Raw genomic sequence first — 20,201 nt, 5'->3', positions numbered from 1 at the left:
GTCTCCATGGAGCTTCAAGCAAGCCTCTCAAATGAGTCCATGCAGGCCATAACAATAGCTATGCAGACCTTGCTTGACAACTTGTCTGCCTCCTTAATCAAAGTGATGGATACCTTATCCAGGCCTTACAACATATCACTGATCTGCACTCACAGAGGAACCTGGGTGTAACATAGAAACATAGAAAATAGGAGCAGGAGTAGGCCATTCGGCCCTTCGAGCCTGCTCCGCCATTCACTACAATCATGGCTGATCATCCAACTCAATAGACTGCTCCTGATTTCTCCCCATATCCTTTGATCCCTTTCGCCCCAAGAGCTATATCCAACTCCTTCTTGAAAACATACAATGTTTTGGCCTCAACTACTTTCTGTGGTAGTGAATTCCACAGGCTCACCACTCTCTGGGTGAAGAAATTTCTCTTCATCTCAGTCCTAAATGGTCTACCCTGTATCGTCAGACTGTGACCCCTGGTTCTGGACTCCCCCACCATCGGGAACATCCTTCATAGTCCTGTTAGAATTTTATAGGTTTCTATGAGATTCCCCCCTCATTCTTCTGAACTCCAGTGAATATAATCCTAACCGACTCAATCTTTCCTCATATGTCAGTCCCGCCATCCCAGGAATCAGTCTGGTAAACCTTCGCTGCACTTCCTCTATAGCAAGTACATCCTTCCTCAGGTAAAAGAGACCAAAACTGCACACAATATTCCAGGTGTGGTCTCACCAAGGCCCTGTGCAATTGCAGCAAGACATCCCTGTACCTGTACTCGAGTCCTCTGGCTATGAAGGCAAACATACCATTTGCCTTCTTTACCGCCTGCTGCACCTGCATGCTTACCTTCAGCGACTGGTGTATGAGGACAGGTCTCGTTACATATTCCCCTCTCTCAATTTATAGCCATTCAGATAGTAATCTGCCTTTCTGTTTTTGCTACCAAAATGGGTAACCTCATATTTATCCACATTATACTGCATCTGCCATGCATTTGCCTACTTACTCAGCTTGTCCAAATCACACTGAAACATCTCTGCATCCTCCTCACAGCTCACCCTCCCACCCAGCTTTGTGCCATCTGCAAATTTGGAGATATTATGTTTAGTTCTCTCATCTAACTCATTCATACATATTGTGAATAGCTGGGGTCCCAGCACCGATCCCTGCGGTACCCCACTAGTCACTGCCTGCCATTCAGAAAAAGACCCGTTTATTCCTACTCTTTGTTTCCTGTCTGCCAACCAGTTTTCTATCCATCTCAATACACTACCCCCAATCCCGTGCATTTAATTTTACATGTCAATCTCTTATGTGGGACTTTGTTGAAAGTCTTCTGAAAGTCCAAATAAACGACATCCACTGGCTTCCCCTCATCAAGTCTACTAGTTACAACCTCGAAAAATTCCAGTAGATTTGTCAAGCATGATTTCCTTTTTGTAAATCCATGCTGATTCTGTCCGATTCTGCCACTGCTTTCCATGTGCTCAGCTATTAAATCTTTTATAATGGACTCTAGAATTTTCCCCACCACCAACGTCAGGCTGACTGGTCTATAATTCCCTGTTTTCTCTCTACCTCCCTTTTTAATGTGTAAATGTGCATAAGTTATTGAAGGTGGCAGGACAGGTTGAGAGCACAGTTAACAAAGCATACAGTATCCAGGGCTTTATTAATAGCGGCATATAGGATGCTAGTTTGGCCTCAGCTGGTGTATTGTGCCCAGTTCTGGGCGCTGCGCTTTAGGAAGGATGTGAAGGCATTGAGAGTGCAGAAAAAAATAATGAGATTCATGAGGGTCCAGGGATGAGGAATTTTAGTTATGAAGATAGATTGGAGAATTTAGGACTGTTTTCCTTGGAGAAAAGAGGGTTGAGAGGATATTTGATAAAGTATTCAAAATCATGAGGGACAGAGTAGATAGGGAGAAATTATCCACACTTGTGAAAGGATCAAGAATGAGAGGGCACAGATTTAAAGTAATTTGTAAAAGAAGGAAAAGCAACACAAGGAAAAACTTTTTCACGCAGCGAATGGTTATGGTCTGGAAAACACTTCCTGAGAGTGTGGTGGAGGCAGGTTCAATTGAAGCATTCAAAAGGGAATTAGACTGTTACTTGAAAAGTAAGAATGCACAGAGTTATCGGGAGAAGGCAGGAGGATGACAATAAGTGAATTTCTCATTGGAGAGCTGGTGCAGACACGATGGGCCAAATGACCTCCTTGTGTGCTGTAACAATTCTGTGATTCTGTGAAGCTGTTCTCCTGCAGAATGGTAAGAATGATGTTGTGCTGGCCCAGGAGAGGGATGTGGCAAAAAGAGACATGGAAGTGGATACTCCTCTCAAAGCATCCCACTTCTCACCTGTTGCACTTCCCCGCCATTCAGCCAGCAATTAACATACTCTCCCAATAACTGAGTCTGCCCCTGCACAGGTCTTCCTCTGCAAGGGGAGCAGTCTTTGGCTGGACTTCCAGAGACTCCAAAACCCAGAAGGCATAGGCCAAAAGCATCTCAGTAGTCAGAGCAGGGATCTGAGCTTTTGCCTCTACCTTTGCTGAAGCCACACAGGATGCAGCACATAGAAATGGTAGGAAGTGTAAGTAGAAGATATTGTAATTCACCAAGGGTATGGATGTGGGTGTTGACAAAATGTTATATTGTTAAGTTTACCTGTTTGTATTAATGCCACATGAAATTTAATGGCTTGCAGTACTTCCACATCTTGCCATTATTGTGTCCTGAGGGCTAACTTAGCCTTTCACTTGTTTTATGATGTCAATACATGCCGGGACCCATGTTTTGTGTATTGGGTGGATGAGTGGTTGAAGAACTAGTGGAAAGGGAGTTTTGGGGCTGTTTGGTATTGGTGGTGAAAGCAGACTGCAAGATTTCATTTGTTATGTTTCACACTCTGGGAATCTTTGCAATAATAGGGAATCCTGGGCAGGATTGGAAGCAGCTGGTCTGGTGATGGGTGTTCCATCTTCGTTTTCCTTCTCCTTGTTCTCTTCATCTGTTGCTCCCCTTAGTCCAGCTCTATCTGCAATCTTCTCAGATGCACAATGTTGTGCAGGATGGAACAACAGACATCTCAGCCTGCATTGCTCTTCTAAGAGGTCAAAGAGGCTGAACCTCTGTCTTTAAAACATGTAATATGGGTGGTGCCTCCGACGACCTCAGACTCCCTCCTGTGCACATGCTGATCCCACCATAGCGTGTCAACACTGCTGTGGATGATGGTGGGCTTCCTCCTCTGAGGTGCTGTCAAACACAACCAAGGTTTCTCCCCCATCCTGAACTTGTCAGTTTGAAAAATAGCTGAATCTGTACGAGCCCTGTCTGCCAAACATTTGCCAGAGGGAACTGAGAGATAGCAGCTGTAATTGGCCATTATTGCAAAGGGACTGGAGTATAAAATTATGGAAGTCTTGTTACAACTGTACAGGGCATTGGTGAGACCACTTCTAGAGCACCGTTCACAGTTTTGGTCTCCTTATTTAAGGGGGGATATCCTAGCACTGGAGGCAGTTCAGAGTAGATTCACTAGGTTGATTCTTGGACGAAAGGTTGTCTTATGAGGAAAGCAGGTTGGGCCTATACTCATTGGAGTTCAGAAGAATGAGAGGTGATCTTATTGAAACTTATAAGATTCTGAGGGGGCTTGAAAGGGTAAATGTTGAGGGCATGCTTCCCGTCATGGTGGAATCCAGAATTAGAGGGCACAGTTACAAAATAAGAGGATTCCCATATAAGACAGACAAGGAGGAATTTCTTCTCTCAGAGAGTCGTTAGACTTTGGAATTCTGTACCCCAGAGAGCAGTGGAGGCTGGGTCATTGAATATATTCAAGGCTGAGTTACACAGATTTTTCAGCTACAAGAGAGTCAAGAGTTATGCGGGGGCGTGGCGGGAGTAGGGGGAGGTATTGGTGGTGCAGCTAGGAAAGTAGAGCTAAGGCTTCAATCAGATCAGCCATGATCCTATTGAATGGCAGAGTCAAGCTCGAGGGGCCAATGACCTACTCCTGCTCCTATTGCTTATGTTCTTGGGTAATTGTGGTTTTATTCAGATTGAACAATCTGAAATTTAAATACCCACCTGAATTGCTGCTCAAACTTGCCTTGGTTATTCTGGTCACTTTCCTGAGCCCTGGGAAACATATGCTATTGAATTAAAATCTGGAGCGCAGTTAGAAGCAATTTAAAAATATCTCATTAACGTCATATAAGGATGTTAACTGCACCAATAAATACCTGCCCATATCAAGTTAGGAAATCCTTGACTTCAGGGAGTAGTTGTTTCTCTCTGTTATCCCAACCTGTAGTATAAAGGGTTAATATTAAATATGTAAATATATAGCCTACATCATCAGTGAAGTAAGATCACATGACAACAGAGTATGGAGAGCGATAGCTCTATGGGAGCCTCATGCTGAGTCTGTATTGTACAATTAGCCTAATGTTCAATAAAAGTCAAAGTTTACCAACAGCCTCCAGCCTTATCTGTAAATCCAGATCCACGACTACCACATCTAAGACCCAAAACGATGATAACAAATGGTAGCAGCGGAAAACATGACAAAAAGAGCAACAACTGAAAAGCCCAGCGACTGGAAGAAGCAGCAAGAGAAACGATTGCAGGAGAAGGGCAGTGCAGGAAAATCTTCAGAGAAGGCAACAGTAACAGCAAGACATGAAAAAAGTCCTACCTTTACCAGAGTGCTTTGACCACGTGGAAGGCCTGGATCAAGATGATAAATGGCAGAACTGGCATTGCATGTTTACCAGATACAGAACAGCTTCGGGACTAGCAAAGAAGACTAGCAAGGACCAGATCAGTACCTTACTCTGTGCCATTGGTTCCCAAACTTTAACATCCCGTGAACCCCTTTCATGAAAATGCCAAATTTCGCGAACCCCTCCTAAAAAGAAATATTTTCCAGGGATTTTCTCCCTTACCTGAGTACAAATGATAAGAGCAGTGATCTTGGAAATATGGGCAGCATTTTCCCGTCGGCAAGCAGGGGGATGGGGCCCGCTTGCCGATGCATAAAATGACATGTGGTGACGTTGGGCGGGCGTCCCAACGTCACTGCACGTCATTCAGATATTCAGTTTGTGGCTGCGTGCCCGCCAAACTGTCAAAGGCCTATTGAGGCCTGTTAAAAACTAATTAAAGCAATTAAATGAGCTGCCCGTCCAACCTAAAGGTTGGCGGGCAGGCAAAGAGCCCAGGCGGCCTTCGCATATTTATGAAGTGTTTAAAAAATCAGTAAAATTTTTCCAAAATTTCATTAACATGTCCCAGCTCATGTGACACTGTCACACTCCTCAGGGAGATCTCTGCGCTCTTTCGCGTGCATGCGTGAAAGAACACAGGGAACCACTCAGGGAATCCCAGCCCCCCTCGCCTGCACAGTGCTTCCGGGCGTGCGTCACGATAGGCGGGCCTTAATTAGCCCGTCCACGTAAAATGGCGGCATGGACCCGACTGGGGGGCACTGATCAGGTTCACGCCCACCCCCGCACAAACCCCCCAATGGGGGGAAATTTCTGGCCATAAAATTTGCTTTTTTTATGACACTTTATTGCACACTATTAATAATTACATTATTATTTATCATTGTTTAGCAAAATGGAATAAGTGAAGAATAGCTACCTAATACAAATGAGATACACAAAATCAAACCTAGTTACTTACAGAATTGCAAGGCACCAGGTGTGGTTGATGAGTGAATGGCCCAATCATTTCCAATCTGGCCAGATTATGTTGCCAGTCGCCACTAAATGAAGCTTTAATATTGGGCATGAGGGCACATGTCTGTAGAGATGCAATAAAGGCACCTTCAATTTTCTACCAGCAAGAGAATCAGCAGCCTACCTTTCAAATGGGCAAAAGTCCTCCCTCAGTCCTTCGAGGATACATAAAGGGAATGGGGTAGGATTCAGAGAAGAGGCCCCAGAGAAGTGGTAAGGGCCCTGGGCCACAGGCACATCATCGAGGGACTGGACTGGGGGATGACTTCAAGACACAAGAGATTGGGAAGGGAAGGGCCCTGGGCCACAAGGAGGTAGAACTTTTACCTCGGTAGGCGGGTGCATGCCCGATCCGCTTGAACGTAAAATGATGTGCGTTGACATCGGGTGAGTGTCCCGACGTCAATGCGCAGTCACACAATATTTTGGTCGGCAGGCGCACGCAGGAATCAGCAGTGCACCCACCAACAGTTATAAGGCCTATTAAGGCCATTAAAAAGATAATTAACTTATGGTTGGTGGGCAGGCGAAAAGGCCAAGTGGCCTTTGCACTTTTTAGGGAACCTCATCCACGAGCAGGATGGGGTTTGCAACAGCAAATAAAAATAAAATAAAACATTTTACATTTCATTTATAACATGTCCCTGTTCATGTGACAGAGTCACATGCGGGGACATGTTTTATAACATTTTTAAAATCTTTCTTTTTTTTGTAAAATTGTTCATCTCCCTGAGGTAGCTCTGTGCCTCAGGGAGATTTTTAAGCGCGCACTAGCGCTCATGCGTGAAGTCCGCGCTCGCCCTCGTCCCCCACCTGCTCAGGCAGTGCTGCCATTCACGTTTCACGCTGGGTGGACCTCAATTGGCCCGCCAGCGTGAAATCGTGGTTCAGCCCCGAAGCCCCGCCTGCCCCTGTTGAGCCTGCCCAACAAGCCTGCCCATGGTATCTGTATGTGGCCCAGGAATCCTTCCTCTCTTAACCTCTTCTCTAAATCCTGAAGTCTGCAGCTGGCCAGGGAGTTAAGTTAATGCAGGTACTTACCTAAAAGCTTCACTTCTACAGGCACATGCAGCATATGACTCCGAAGTCCAAGCAGAAGACACAGCACACCTGACCACCTAAAACTCTCCAATGTCAAGTCCAGTCACAAGGTGCAAGATAAAATGCGTTGTCAGGACAACAGCAATCATTGGCCAAGAAACCTGTCAGTCATACATGATTGGCTCCTTTGGACATTGGCCGAGTAGCCTGTCATTCAGGATGGTCAATGAGCATCGAGAGCCCGTTCCCCAGTCATTTGGTGGGCGCAAAACCGACAGCTGTCATTTTCAGGTAATTTTGGCGCGCAAACACTTCTGCTTCTGCCATTATGGAATTTTCCTCATGAACCCCCGAAACATTTTACAAACCTCTTGGGGGTTCGCAAACCACAGTTTGGAAATACCATAGGCAGTAGTGCAGACAATGTAATGTTCAGACAGGCCATAAACAAAGACACAGCAACTTATTAAGAAGTTATCAAAGCCTTTGATACTTATTTTACTCATCAAAATAACGCCATTATAGAGAGAGCAAAATTCAACAGCTGGACTCAAAGACTGGGAGGGAGCATAGATTCCTTTATGAATGAGTTATATCGATTAGCTGAGAATTGTGAATATAGAGCCCTGAAAGACAAATTAATTTGGGATTGCATTGTTGTGGGGGTCTTAGTTGAGACACTTTTGTATTTTCTGCAGCCAAGGGAAGATTTGACCCTATCAAAAGCTGTGCAGCTAACAAGACAGGCAGAAGAGAGAAAGCAAAATAGAAATTTTATTTGAGGTGAAAAAGAAATATCATGGAGAAAAATGCCTGATACAGTCCAGTTTGTAGCACAAAATCGTTGCAGCACACCTAACCCCATACAGAGATAAAGCATATTCAATGTTCTCATGGCAGGAAAATGTTGTGTGAAGAATGCCCTGCCAAAAATGCAGAGTGCAAGAAGAGAGACCATTTTAAGTCAGTTTGACGCAGCAAACAGCTCTTACCAAAACAATTAAAGGAGGAACAGCTATGATCAATAGCCATTCAAGAAGTTGAAGGCATTCAGGAAGTGGAAGAAGAAAAAGAACAGAAGTACCATTCTTGGGAGAAATTACAGGATCAAATGGGAATTCCTGGAGTGCAGATATTATGGTCAACGGACATAAAACAAAAATTCTTTCATATACAGAACAGTGGTTAAAATCAGACTCACTCCAACCAGTAACCATAAGACTACACAGCCCAAGAGGCATTCAACTGAAAGTCATGGGGCATCTGACTACTAAACTAGAACAGAGGAAGAGAAATCACAAAAATTTTCTATGTGATCCACAATCAAGAGTGTTCACTGTTATGTCGAAAAGCTTACACAGACCTATAATCTACAAAGTTGATGAACTGGAAAACCTTGAGAGAACCAAGCAGAAGATTTCCCTGGAACAGCAGGTGAAGGAACCAGACAAACATGTACAAGGCAAACAACAGCAAATGCATTGTCATGCATTCCTGTTGGAGAGCCTGAACAGGAGGACATAAATCTTGTTGAGGATGTACAGCCATACAGCTCATCGACTACAAAATTCCAACCAGCAACCATATAGAGGCTGAATGAAATATGACAAGCTCAGAAAGCAGATGAAGAATGTGCTAAAATTAGAGAATACAACAAAAATGGATGGCCAGAATATCTTCCAAACAATCTCATCCTGAAACAATACTTTGAGCAATGCAGACATCTCATTATTGTGGACGACTTATTCATCTATGATGAGAGGTTGATCATACCAAGAGTCCTCAGACTCAAGATCCTTCAAAGAATGCACTAAGGACATCTAGGCATTGCAAAGTGTCATGCTAGGGTGTGAAATTCAGTCTGGTGGCCAGGAATCTCAAAATCATTAGAATAGATTAATTCAAACTGCGCAATCCATCACCAAAAACTAAAAGAACCACTAATGGTATCCTCCTTTCTATCCAGACTATGGGAACATCTCAGAATGGACCTTTTTGAGCTCACGGAGAAGACTATTACTCCAGATGGATTGCAATTAAACGTCTTCATGGTGCAATCTCAAAAGCAATCATTAACTCACTAAAAGAAATCTTTGCCACACATGGTATTTCAGACAATGGTCCATAGTTTGCAAATTAAGAGTTCAAGAAATTTACAGAAGACTATGGATTTAACCACACAACTAGTTCATCCAGGTACCCAAAGGTAATGGGAGAAGACGAGAAAGGAGTAAGCACGGTCAAAGTTTTGTTGAAAAAGATGACATCAACTTAGTATCTTGGGCTACTGTTGCAGACCACTTCAGAATGATTTGATGGGAAGAAGATCACAGACTCAACTTCCTGTTCTACATACACTCATACCATGTCTAAAAACTTGCAATATCGAGAGAGTAAGGGAAAAGGAAGATTAGTACTGTGAAAATCAGACCAGAAACTACAATTAACACCATAGAGCACTTGAGTTACCAAAACTCCAACCAACTAAATCAATATGATTAGAGACTAGAATAGAGAAGGCCAAGAACTGGAAAAGAGGCAAAGTTTGAAATCATATCTTATAGAGACTGAAAGTGGCATAGTGAGAAGAAATAGAAGCACACTTATCTCTACAAGAAGAAGATCATCAATGCAATGGACTAACTGTCCATATGATTAGGAAGACAACCTGCACAGAGAACCAATTGTCTCTGAAGATTCAAGTGCTACTCTACAGAGTTCCAGAGGCAGCATGGAGAACTTGAATCCGATACAACCTCTGAGACAACAGAGAGGAAGATCGGGGAGATTGGCGAAATCACCACAATGTTTATGTGAACCAGAGATTAAGGCAGAGACTTCGGGGGAGGTGATGTAGGATAATATAAATAGTATTTTTTAGAGACAAAGACTTCAGGGGGTTGGGGGCAGGGGTGAGATGTATTATAAAGGGTTAATGTTAAATATGTAAATATATAGTCCACATCATCAGTGAAGTAAGATCATAAAACAACAGAGCATGGAGAGAGATAGTTCGATGTAGAGCCTCGTGCAGAGTCTGTATTGTACATAGTTAGCTCAATGTTCAATAAAAGGTAAAGTTTACCAACAGTCTAGTCTCCAGCCTTATCTGTAAATCCAGATCCATGACTTCCACATCTAAGACCCGCAGTGATGATAACAGAGAACTGATCTCTGTTAAACTTGGAAGTGGATACATTGGAACCAGGCTGCACATCCACTCCAAAAGTCAAAATTTTTTACCTCACCCACTCTCAATCTACTTGGTCCAGGGGTTAAAATTCTCCCCATAGAGTCTACAGCACAAAAACTACCTTTCAGTTTAACTTGTCTACACTGCCATGTATGGTCCAAATAAACCTCCTCCCACCCTCTTCATCTAATTAAATCAGCATAATTTTCCACATCCCTTTCTCCCCCTTGTGCTTATCTAGCTTTCCCTTAAATGGCATTTATGATATTTGCCTCAACTGCTTCATGTGGTAATGCATTTCACATTCAAATCACGCTCTGGGTAAATACATTTCTTCCTAATTTTATATTGGATTTATTAACGACGTTCTTATATTTATGACTTTGGATACCCTCAAAAGTGGAAACATTTTCTCTGCTCAACTGCATTAAACCCTTTCTTAATCTTAAAGACCTATATTAGATTACTTTTTAGTTTTCTCTTTTTCTAGAGAAAGGAGCTGCAGCCTTTCAGTTTTTCCTGAAGATTACCATAATTACTCGTGTAAAAGTCAAATTTTTAGGCTAAAAGTCATGGGGTTGACTTCAATACGGGTAATGTTTTCGAGGGGTTGACATGCATGCTTGATTTGGGCCCATGTGAAATCCAGAAAAGTCCGTTGCAATGGAATAAAGTAAAAACCAACAGCACTAAAGAATTCATATCTAACATTTATTTATTTATATTATAAACTATATACATTTCAGCCCTATTAATTAACTAACATTTATTCATTTATTTACCAGTACTCATTTTATTTAATATTTATACATATACAATGAAGTCAGATCATTAACATCCCCAGGATTACAATTTGGTCCTGAAGTTTTTGAGCTTTGATCCCTGAAAAATTAGGGTCGACTTTTACACGAGCTATATTGTCACATTCACGCAATACAAACTTATGAGATATAAATATGAACTTATAAAGTATGTACCCAAAATCGATGCTTTCCTACAAAATAACATGGAGTTGAGAGGTCAGACAACCTTTTCTTTCCTGCCAATACAAATGGACCCTTGAGCTAATCTTGCTTCTGGACAAGCCTTGACAAAGTCATTTAAACACAATTGACCTTTCTGGACATATCTTTGAGAAGTCATTAAAAATCAAACAACCCTTCCTATGCTTAATGGCTGCACTTTCCCAACTAATTAAAAAGACTGGTTTCACAATACAATTTGCAGGCTCTTCAACTCCAAAGTTGAAATCCAGAAATGGGTGTGACAAGCACTATTTTATCAAGATGGTATGTGGACAAGTGATACACAAACTCTATTGACTAACAATTGCTCAACCACCAGAATCTATTTATGAGGACAATGGAAATATATGCTCTGTTCACATGACAGAAACTAGCTTTCTGATAAGCAGATTTAATAAGGCATATTCAGAGCAGACAGAACCACCTACACCAGCAAAGGGAAACAACCCTCTCTAAGAAACCAGTAGGCAGAGTCTTGGGTTGGCCTTGAACTCTCTACCTGAGGAACCAGGGCTTCACTATTGCTTGACACAAGTGGAACAAGAGAAATCTGCTACTGCAAACATAAAACAACAGCAAATCCATCTTCCTAAACCTCCAGACTCTTCGGCAGACAAAAATAGGACTACAGGCCTGCATAGTTTCACGTTTTCACCTGGCAAAAAGCAAGCGTAATAGAGAACTCTTGTGGCAGAATCTTCACTCGGCGAGCGGGGCCCGAGGCATAAAATGACAAGCGGTGACGTCAGGCGTGCGTCCCGACGTCACCACATGTCATTCAGATTTTCAGTTCGGCAGGCGCACACCTGAACTGTCGAAGGCCTATTAAGGCCAGTTAACGATCAATTAAAACAATAAACTGAGCTGCCCATCCAACCTTCAGGTTGGTGGGGGCAGGTGAAGAGCCCAGGCGGCCTTGACATTTTTCATGGAACCTCATCCATGGGTTGGATAAGGTTTCATGAAGGTTTTTCAAGGTTTGAAAAATTTTAAAATAAAATTGATAGACATGTCCCAGCTCATGTGACAGTTTCACATGAGGAGACATGTCCTAAATTTTTTTTTTTCCTTTATTAAAATTTTTTAAACTTAAACTAATTTCCCTGAGGCAGTTCTGTGCCTCAGGGAGATTTCTGCGCTGTTTTGCGGGCAGCGATCGGCTGCACGCATGCCTGTGCCCGTGCCCACTCCCACACAACCCCCCCGACGGGCTGAAAATTCTCCCTTTGAAATCCTAAGATCTAAACACATGGTACTTTTCTTGAGTGTGTGTGTGTTTCTGTGTGAGTAGTGAATTAGTTATGTATATTAAGGTGTTGAATAATAAACATTTATCTTTCTTTTGAAGCTTACAAGAAAACCTGTCATTTGTTCCTGATAGCTACGGCACTCGGGTTAAAACACTTTTTAAAACACACTGTCTTTGGTCAGTTGAGAGGTGAAGAAGAGAACTATCCCTATCATCTCTCCCCTCTCCGTAACAATATGAAAAAAATGTTTTTTTTTAGGCCAAAAATCATGTGGTTGACTTTTGCATGGAAATGACTTTTAGATGAGTTAGAGAGGTATATCCTCTCAGTTCTGGTATCATCTTAGTGAATCTATTTTACACCTTTACCAATGCCTCTATATCATTTTTATATGACGGAGACCAGAACTGTACACAGTAATCCAAGTGCAGATTTAAAAGACACCCCATAACGGACTTATTCAGAAATGATATTAAAGGGGTAGTAGTAACTTAGGTACATAATTGGCTAAAAGAGAGGAGGCAGAGAGTAGGTGTGAACTGATGTTTTTCTGACTGGAGAGAAGTATAGAGTGGGGTCTCTCTGGATCGATATTAGGTTCATTGATTTTCTTGTTATATATAAATGACCAAGACATGGGTAGAGGTAGTACAATTTCAATGTTTGCAGATGATACAAAACTTGTCAGCATAGTAACCTGTAAGCAGGATAGTAGCAAACTTCAGCAAAACACAGAATGACTGGTGGAATGGCAGCACATGGCAGATGCAATTTAATGGGGATAAGTTTCAAGCGTTGCACTGTGGAAGAAGCAACATGGAAAGGCAATATAATCTAAATTACACTATTTTGAGGGGAGTGCAAGATCACAGGGACCGGGGATGCATATTCACAAATCTTTGGAAGCAGTAGGGCAAATTGATAAGGCAGTTAAGAAAGCAAATGGGATACTTGTCTTTGTAAATAGGGGCATGTATTATGCCCAATGAAGGCATGTCCTGTTCATGCCTTTAAACATGGGCTACGTTCAGTATAAAACTTTCTGGAACTGTCTTTTATTTAAAAATGGATACTAACAAGCTGGCTAAGATGACTGCTAAAGGTCAGCTGCCTTTTGCAATTTTTGCACAAATAAAGGATTAACTCATGTCTGAAAGTTCTCAGGTGCAAATGAGTTTCTCAGGTGCAAGGGACCATCCTTACCAGCTCACTGGAAGAGAACTAACAAACAATGGCTGCCAGAGGTGTCAGAGCCGTGAGGATGGAATATCAAATAATGCCTTCCAGTGAGCTAATTGTAGCTGGTATGTTGATGAGTTATCATTCCCCCATTGTGTATCAACCACCCTGGTTCCAACCCAGTATGTGGACAAGGGAAGGCACTGAAATTTGTCATCGTGTGACCGAAACTGGCTACAGATAACAAATCTATTATCCCAAGAACCAGAGAAATCCTGGGCAGTCTGCAAAGAACACTCACTGCAGAATACCAGCTGCAGAACAGGGCAGTAACACATATGCCTTTTTAAATCTCAAGAGTTCTACATCTTAAAAAGTCTACCACCCTAATCCCTATTCCAAGTCCACCTATAAAGAAACTTGACCTCCTAGCAGGAAAAATTACAAGCAACTAACCTCGTGACTTGATGAACATCCATATTTTTGGGGGAATCCTGCAATAATCCTGATATATGACTCCAGCTATTGAATCCACCTAAACTAACCTTTCAGAATGAAAACACCACCTTCAACGGGCCCACAACAACTGTTCTTCCTACGATGAGCCAAACACATGAACTATAAACTATTTTTTTGTTTACAACTTGTAAAAGTGTACTATCCTCTTGAACAGTATCTTTCTCAAGTGCGTGTGTGTGAGACATAGCGTTTAGACTTTCGGGGTGAATGCATGATTAAAGAATCCTCTTTATTTAAACCCACAGAAACTTGCTGCTGCATGTTGAGTGTTTAAACATTGACCACACACTTAGTGGTTGAGAAACAAACACACCTTCTTTTCCAAAAACACACTGATTATGGACAGTTAGGGAAAGTGTACAAGGGTTTTACTTCTCTCCCGTCCCTGTCTGTAACACATAGTACACAGAAACAAAGAAGTCATGCTAAACCTTCACAAATCTTTGGTTCGAACTCAGATGGAATATGGTGTACAATCTTGGGCATCATATTTTAGGAAGGATGTCAAGGCCTTGGAGAGGGTACAGAGGATTGATACCAGGGATGAGGGACAGCAATTATTCAAAATTTGAGGCATTTTGATGGAGCAAGGAAGAAACTGTTTCCTTGGACAAGTGGGTTAATATCTAGAGGTCATAGATTTAAAATAATTGGCAAAAGAACTATGGAGGAAATTAGGAGAAATTACTGCAAATAGAGTGTTGTTAAGGTCCGGAATAGACTACCTTAAAGAGTGATGGAATCAGATTCCAGAGAAACTTTCAAAAGGTGATTGGAGATGTATTCAAAGGGAACTAATTTGCAGGACTATGGAGGAAAAGTTCAGTTGTGGAACTAAAATTGGACAATTCGTTCATAAAACTAACACAGGCACGATGGGCTGAACAGCCTCCTCATGTGCTGTAAGATTCTATAGCCACAAAGTTTGGCTCCACAGTGCCAGTAGTTTTTGTCGTTGAGGGCATTAGCATGGTGTTACATATGCATGCCAGGCAGATTATGATATCAGTGAGTGATGAAACACTGATTTAATTCCACTTTCGACCTCGCAGCTCTAGGTAATGTCTTGACTTAAATGCGTGCAACTGAAACACATGTTCAGCAACACAAGGGACACCTCCCCAGCCCCACAACAACCCAATGTTATTTAAAGGCATCATCATCCCGCTTGCAGTTTAGTTCTTTATCACTTTCTACTGGCTTTTGCTGAGTTTGTGGAAGTACTGGGTGTTTGCAGGGTAGCCAGTTTGAAGATATTAAGTGCCCACTTGTTGGCAGATTGGGGATTCCAGGATAAATGGGCTCACCATTGAGGCCAAAGCATGGCAGATGCCTGGAGGTGCTTGCCAGTGTTTGACCGGGGAAGCCTCCAATATTCATTACCCACTGGAGATGCAGGCCACAGCTGCGGGCCAACCAAGGCTGCAGACCCTCTTATTGGGCCTGCAACCTGAGGAACCCACCTACCATGCTTAATTGGACGGTGTACATGGAGGCAATCAATTAGGAGGCCGCCTCCTGTAGGAATGCGCTAGCGTGCTCACTGCCGGCAAGTGCAGGGTCAGTACCCAGAAATGATCCTGACCAGTGATTATTTTTAAAGCGAGTAAGATTCACCTACATGACACCCTCTAAAGTATGAGTAGTACCAGTATCTGCACTGGTGGCTGTGAGTATTAGATCAGTATTTCTTCCTCGTCAGTCTCTTTTCCCTCTAGGCCTTCAGCCTCCTACAGCACTGGTAGACCAGGCAGCAGTTCTTGGGTATCTGAAAGCATAAAGGCACAAGAGTGAGGTTGGAGTGAGGTAAGTGGGAGCAAAGCAAGAGATGCAAGATGCACATCATCTGCAGATTGTACATCATATCAGATTGTGGGTTGAGGGTAAAATGCGATTTGAGAAGGTGCATTCAGCAGGAACATACTGTCAATCTCAATGGCTTTAGCATCCATCTCCACTGGGAACGCCCTCAGTGATGACCACTATAGTTATCCCAAGCACTGTCTCCTCCATGGGGTTCAGCACATTCAGCCACGCCTGCCCCCCACCAGTCAGCTGCAACTGCTGTCTATTATGGACCACCATGGCATTCAAAAGACAGGGAAGTGTGTCAGTGAGTGTGGTGAATTATGTGCCTACCAGTATTGGATAGTTGGCAGTGTGTGCAAGATGTGAGTGTACACATGCTACCTTAGAGTTTCAGTGAAATATCACAATATTGATTTAACCAACTGTCATCCCACAGTTGCAAAATTTAACTGGAATAACACCTAAACGATCAAATCAATCTGGACAAAAACTGTGTATTATTGTTATCATAGATATGTACTCGTACATCTGCTATTTCTTAATTTAATATGTACAGATGTAATCCATCCAGACTTACCCTCTCTTTGATTAGCTTATCAATTATTTTCCCCTTTCTATCTTAAATGTTTTAATGTATTTTTTGGTCGTGAATACCGAGCTAAAGTAACCATTCAATATTTCTGCAACCCGTGAATTTGTCTTTTGCAACCCTTAGTGGCCCTATTCCTATCATGAAGTTTCAATTGCTATTTATGTGTCTGCAGAATACTAATTCTATTCATATTCTTGAATAACTTTGTAATTTCCCTTTGCTTTCCTGAACGTTTTTTTGACTTTCCTAACCTTGTTATCCTTTTCTTTATTGTCTATGTACTTAGTGCATGCATTTTGTTTTAGTTTCTTATCAGCCAGTTTGTTCTTGTTTTTCTGGTGGAATTCACTTTGCCTTTCATGACCTTAAGATGTTCAAACATGTTTATACCTAGTTAAATTCTTCTTGAAGAGTAGTCATTATTGTAATGTAGAAAACATGGTGGCCAATCTGTACACAGCATGGTCCTACAAACAGCAAAGAGGTAATGACCAGATCATTTGTTTTAGTGATATTGGTTGAAGGATAAATATTGACTTCCACTCTTCTTTGAAATAGTGCCATGAGATCTTTTATGTCCATCTGAGAGGCCAGATGGGGCCACTTTTTCTCATTCATTTATGGGATAGGGCACATTGCTGGGAAAGCCCACGCCTAATTTCCCTTGGTGGTGGTGATAAGCTGCTTTCCTGAACTGTTAAAGTCAATGTTGTGATGGTACTCCCACAATGCCATTAGTGAGTTCCAGGATTTTGACCCGATGAGAATAAAAGAATGGTGATAAATTTCCAAGGCAGGAGGGTATGTGACTTGGAGGGGAACTTGCAAGTGGTGGTGTTCCCATGTGAGGGCTGCTCATCCTTCTGGGTGATAGAGGTTGTGGGTTTGGAAAGTGCTTTGCAGAAACTTTGCTGGGTTGCTCCAGTGTATCTTGTAGATGGTACACACTGCCGCCATGGTGCATCAACAGTGAAGGGAGTGAATGTTTAAGGTGGTGAATGGGGTACCAATCAAGCGAGCTGCTTTGTTCTGGATTATGCCTAGCTTCTTAAGTATTGTTCGCACTCCTGACTTGTGCTCTGTAGATGGTGGAAAGATTTTGGGGAGTCAGGAGAAGGGTTACTCACTGCAGAATTCCAAGCCTCTGACCTGCTTTTGTAGCCACAGTATTTATATGGGTTGTTCAGTTAAGTTTCTGGTCAATGGTGACCCCCAGGATATTGACGTTGGGGAGATTGATAATGGTAATGCCACTGAATGTCAAAGGGAGGTGGTCAGACTCTCTCTTGTTGGAGATTGTAATTGCCTGGCACTTGTATGTTGCAAATATTACTTAGCAGGCCAAGCCTGAATTTTGACCAGATCTTGCTGCATGCAGGCAAAAACTGCTTCATTACCTGAGGAATTATGAATGCTACTGAACACTGTGGAATATTCAGCAAACATTCTCACTTCTGACCTTACGATGGAAGAAAAGTAATTGATGAAGCAGGTGAAGATGATTGGGCCCAAGACACCACCTTAAGGGCTGAGATGATTGGTCTCCAACACCCATCTTCCTTTGTGCTAGGTATGATTCTAGCAAGTAGAATGTTCCCCCATTTCCTTTGACTTCAATTTTACTTCGGCCTCCTCCAACTGGTCAAATGCTGTCTTGATGTCAGGGCAATCACTCTCTTCTGTAATTCAGCTCTTTTCTCTTTGTTTGGACAAAGGTTGTAAGTGTTTCCTACATTGCAATAGTGACTACTCTTCAAGAAGTATTTAACTAGGTATAAACATGTTGGAACAACTTAAGGTCATGAAAAGCAAAATGTATTCCATCAGTAAAACAAGAACAAACTGGCTGATATAAAACTAAAGCAAAATGCATGCACTAAGTACATAGACAAAACTGAGGCTCAGTGAGCAAGTGCCGCTTGATAGCACGATACATGACCCCTTGCATCACTTTGCTGATGTTTTAGAGTAGGTTAATGCAGCAATTTTTTACTTTGTTAGTTTGGTGCCAATAATGTGGCTGTACTGGAACAGCTTGGCTAAGAGCACGGCTAATTCTGGAACTGGGATGTTGTTTGGGGACCGTAGAATTTGCTGTATCCAGTGCGCTTAGTCGTTTCTTGATAAAATATGGACAGAATCTAATTGACTGATCAGTTTTCCTCAAGAGCTGTGAATTATTTTGGTTGTGGGAGGACTGAGATTCTGTTCACTTAGGGGAGTGATTGGCCCATCAATTTGTGCGATTCTGTACCCTTAAATGCAATCTTGATTCCAAGTTGTGAAGAGCGAGAGAGAAGCTGAGGTAAATGAAGAACAGGAGATAGGTACACACTTAGGCATAGAGTGCCCGCATGGCATTCAGCAGCAGCTCATCCCATAATTATCCATTATCTTAGCAAATCCAAATCACTCCAGTGAAAACACATTGGGCTCAAATGCCAATGGCCGGATAGCTTGGTATGATGCCTGAATTTGGTGCAGAACTTGGATCTGCTGCACTAGTAAGTTCCAATCCAAATGGTCCAGGTGGGAGGTGGGTGAGTAACATTGGGAGGGGTAGTTCTTCCACCCACACTCACCTTCTGTCTCGAGACTCTTTTGGGCAAATGTCCAGGAAGTTTCCAGGCTACCCTAAGAATTCTGCCCAATCATGGATTTCCTTCTCCAACAGAGAGTTGATATTGGTTTTATCTTTGATTTATAAAAGGCCCCAAATGATTATGTTATAGGATTGGCCTTTTCTCCCTCTCGTGAATTTAAGAACAATTTAGGCAACCTGTCTGCAACCCTTTAATGAATTTTGGCTCTGCCATTGGAGCACCATGGCAGCACTCTTGAGTTTCCTTGTCAGTCAGGATGAACATGTCTGATATGCCCTATAGGTGCAGTGTGCCCACCATAATTATGGAAATGATTCTGTCCCCATGAATTGGGATTGGGTCTGTTGCTGCAAATAGCTAGGAGTCCTACAACAGAGAATTTTTGTTTTCAGGGTGGGTCTCTAGAATTTCAGAGTATTGATCAATATCTCCATAAGGCTGTATTGGAGAATCCCTCAGAAATTCTAATTGCAAGCTCTGGGACATTATCCTTTCAACTACAGGAATAAGTATTGTTAAGTAGAGATAAATTGCTTCTTTTGAGAACTTTGCTGTGAATCAGATTAAGGAATGGTACCCAGTGATAGCATTCTTGCATCTGACTCAGAAGGTCTTGGGTCCAAGCTCCACTTCAGAGCACATAATTCCAGTGCTGGACTAAAGAAGTGCTACATGTTGGCTTTCAGAGGAAATGTTAAATCTATTCTTTCAGGTTAGTGATCTTCTTGGATTGTGAGAAATATTATATAAATTCAAGATCATTCTTTTTACTTACACCTAGAAGGTAGGAAACGTTTTCCAGAGAATCATACATTAGAATCATTGAATGGTTATGTACAAAAGGCCTTTCAGCCCTTCATATTCATGTCAGCACTTTGCAAGAGTCACTCAACTAGTCCCATTCCCTTGCCATGGTGTTGCAAAATTTTTCTCAGGGTGATTATCTAATTCCGTTTTCAAAGGCACGATTGAATCGGCTTCCATCACACTCTCCAGCAGTGCATTCCAAATCCTAACCACTTGCTGTTTCTCTTTAACTACTCTGTCCAGATCCTCATGATTTTGAACACCTCTATCAAACTTTCCCTTCTCTAAGGAGAACAGCTTCTCCAATCTATCCACGTAACTGACTCCCTCATCCCTGGAACCATTCTTGTAAATCTTTCTGTATCCTCTCTAATACCTTCAGTTCTTCTTAAAGAGTGGTGCCTAGCATTAGACACAATACTCTAG

At 42.2% G+C, this 20,201-nt stretch overlaps 1 protein-coding gene across 1 annotated transcript in view; it reads right to left on the bottom strand.

The window, feature by feature from the left end:
- LOC144688747 (E3 SUMO-protein ligase PIAS4-like) overlaps window positions 1-4,319 on the bottom strand; it is a 124,578-nt gene extending 120,259 nt beyond the window's left edge. Inside the window, exon 1 of the mRNA XM_078555656.1 lies at window positions 4,255-4,319. The gene's annotated coding sequence lies outside the window, so the exon portion shown is untranslated. The remainder of the gene's footprint in view (window positions 1-4,254) is intronic.
- Window positions 4,320-20,201: the final 15,882 nt, after the last annotated feature.

Source organism: Cetorhinus maximus, chromosome 13 (assembly GCF_964194155.1).
Source record: "Cetorhinus maximus chromosome 13, sCetMax3.hap1.1, whole genome shotgun sequence".
Taxonomy (NCBI): Eukaryota; Metazoa; Chordata; class Chondrichthyes; order Lamniformes; family Cetorhinidae; genus Cetorhinus; species Cetorhinus maximus.
The sequence above is the reverse complement of the archived record's forward strand: the minus strand, read 5'-3'. Positions and strand labels throughout refer to the sequence as shown.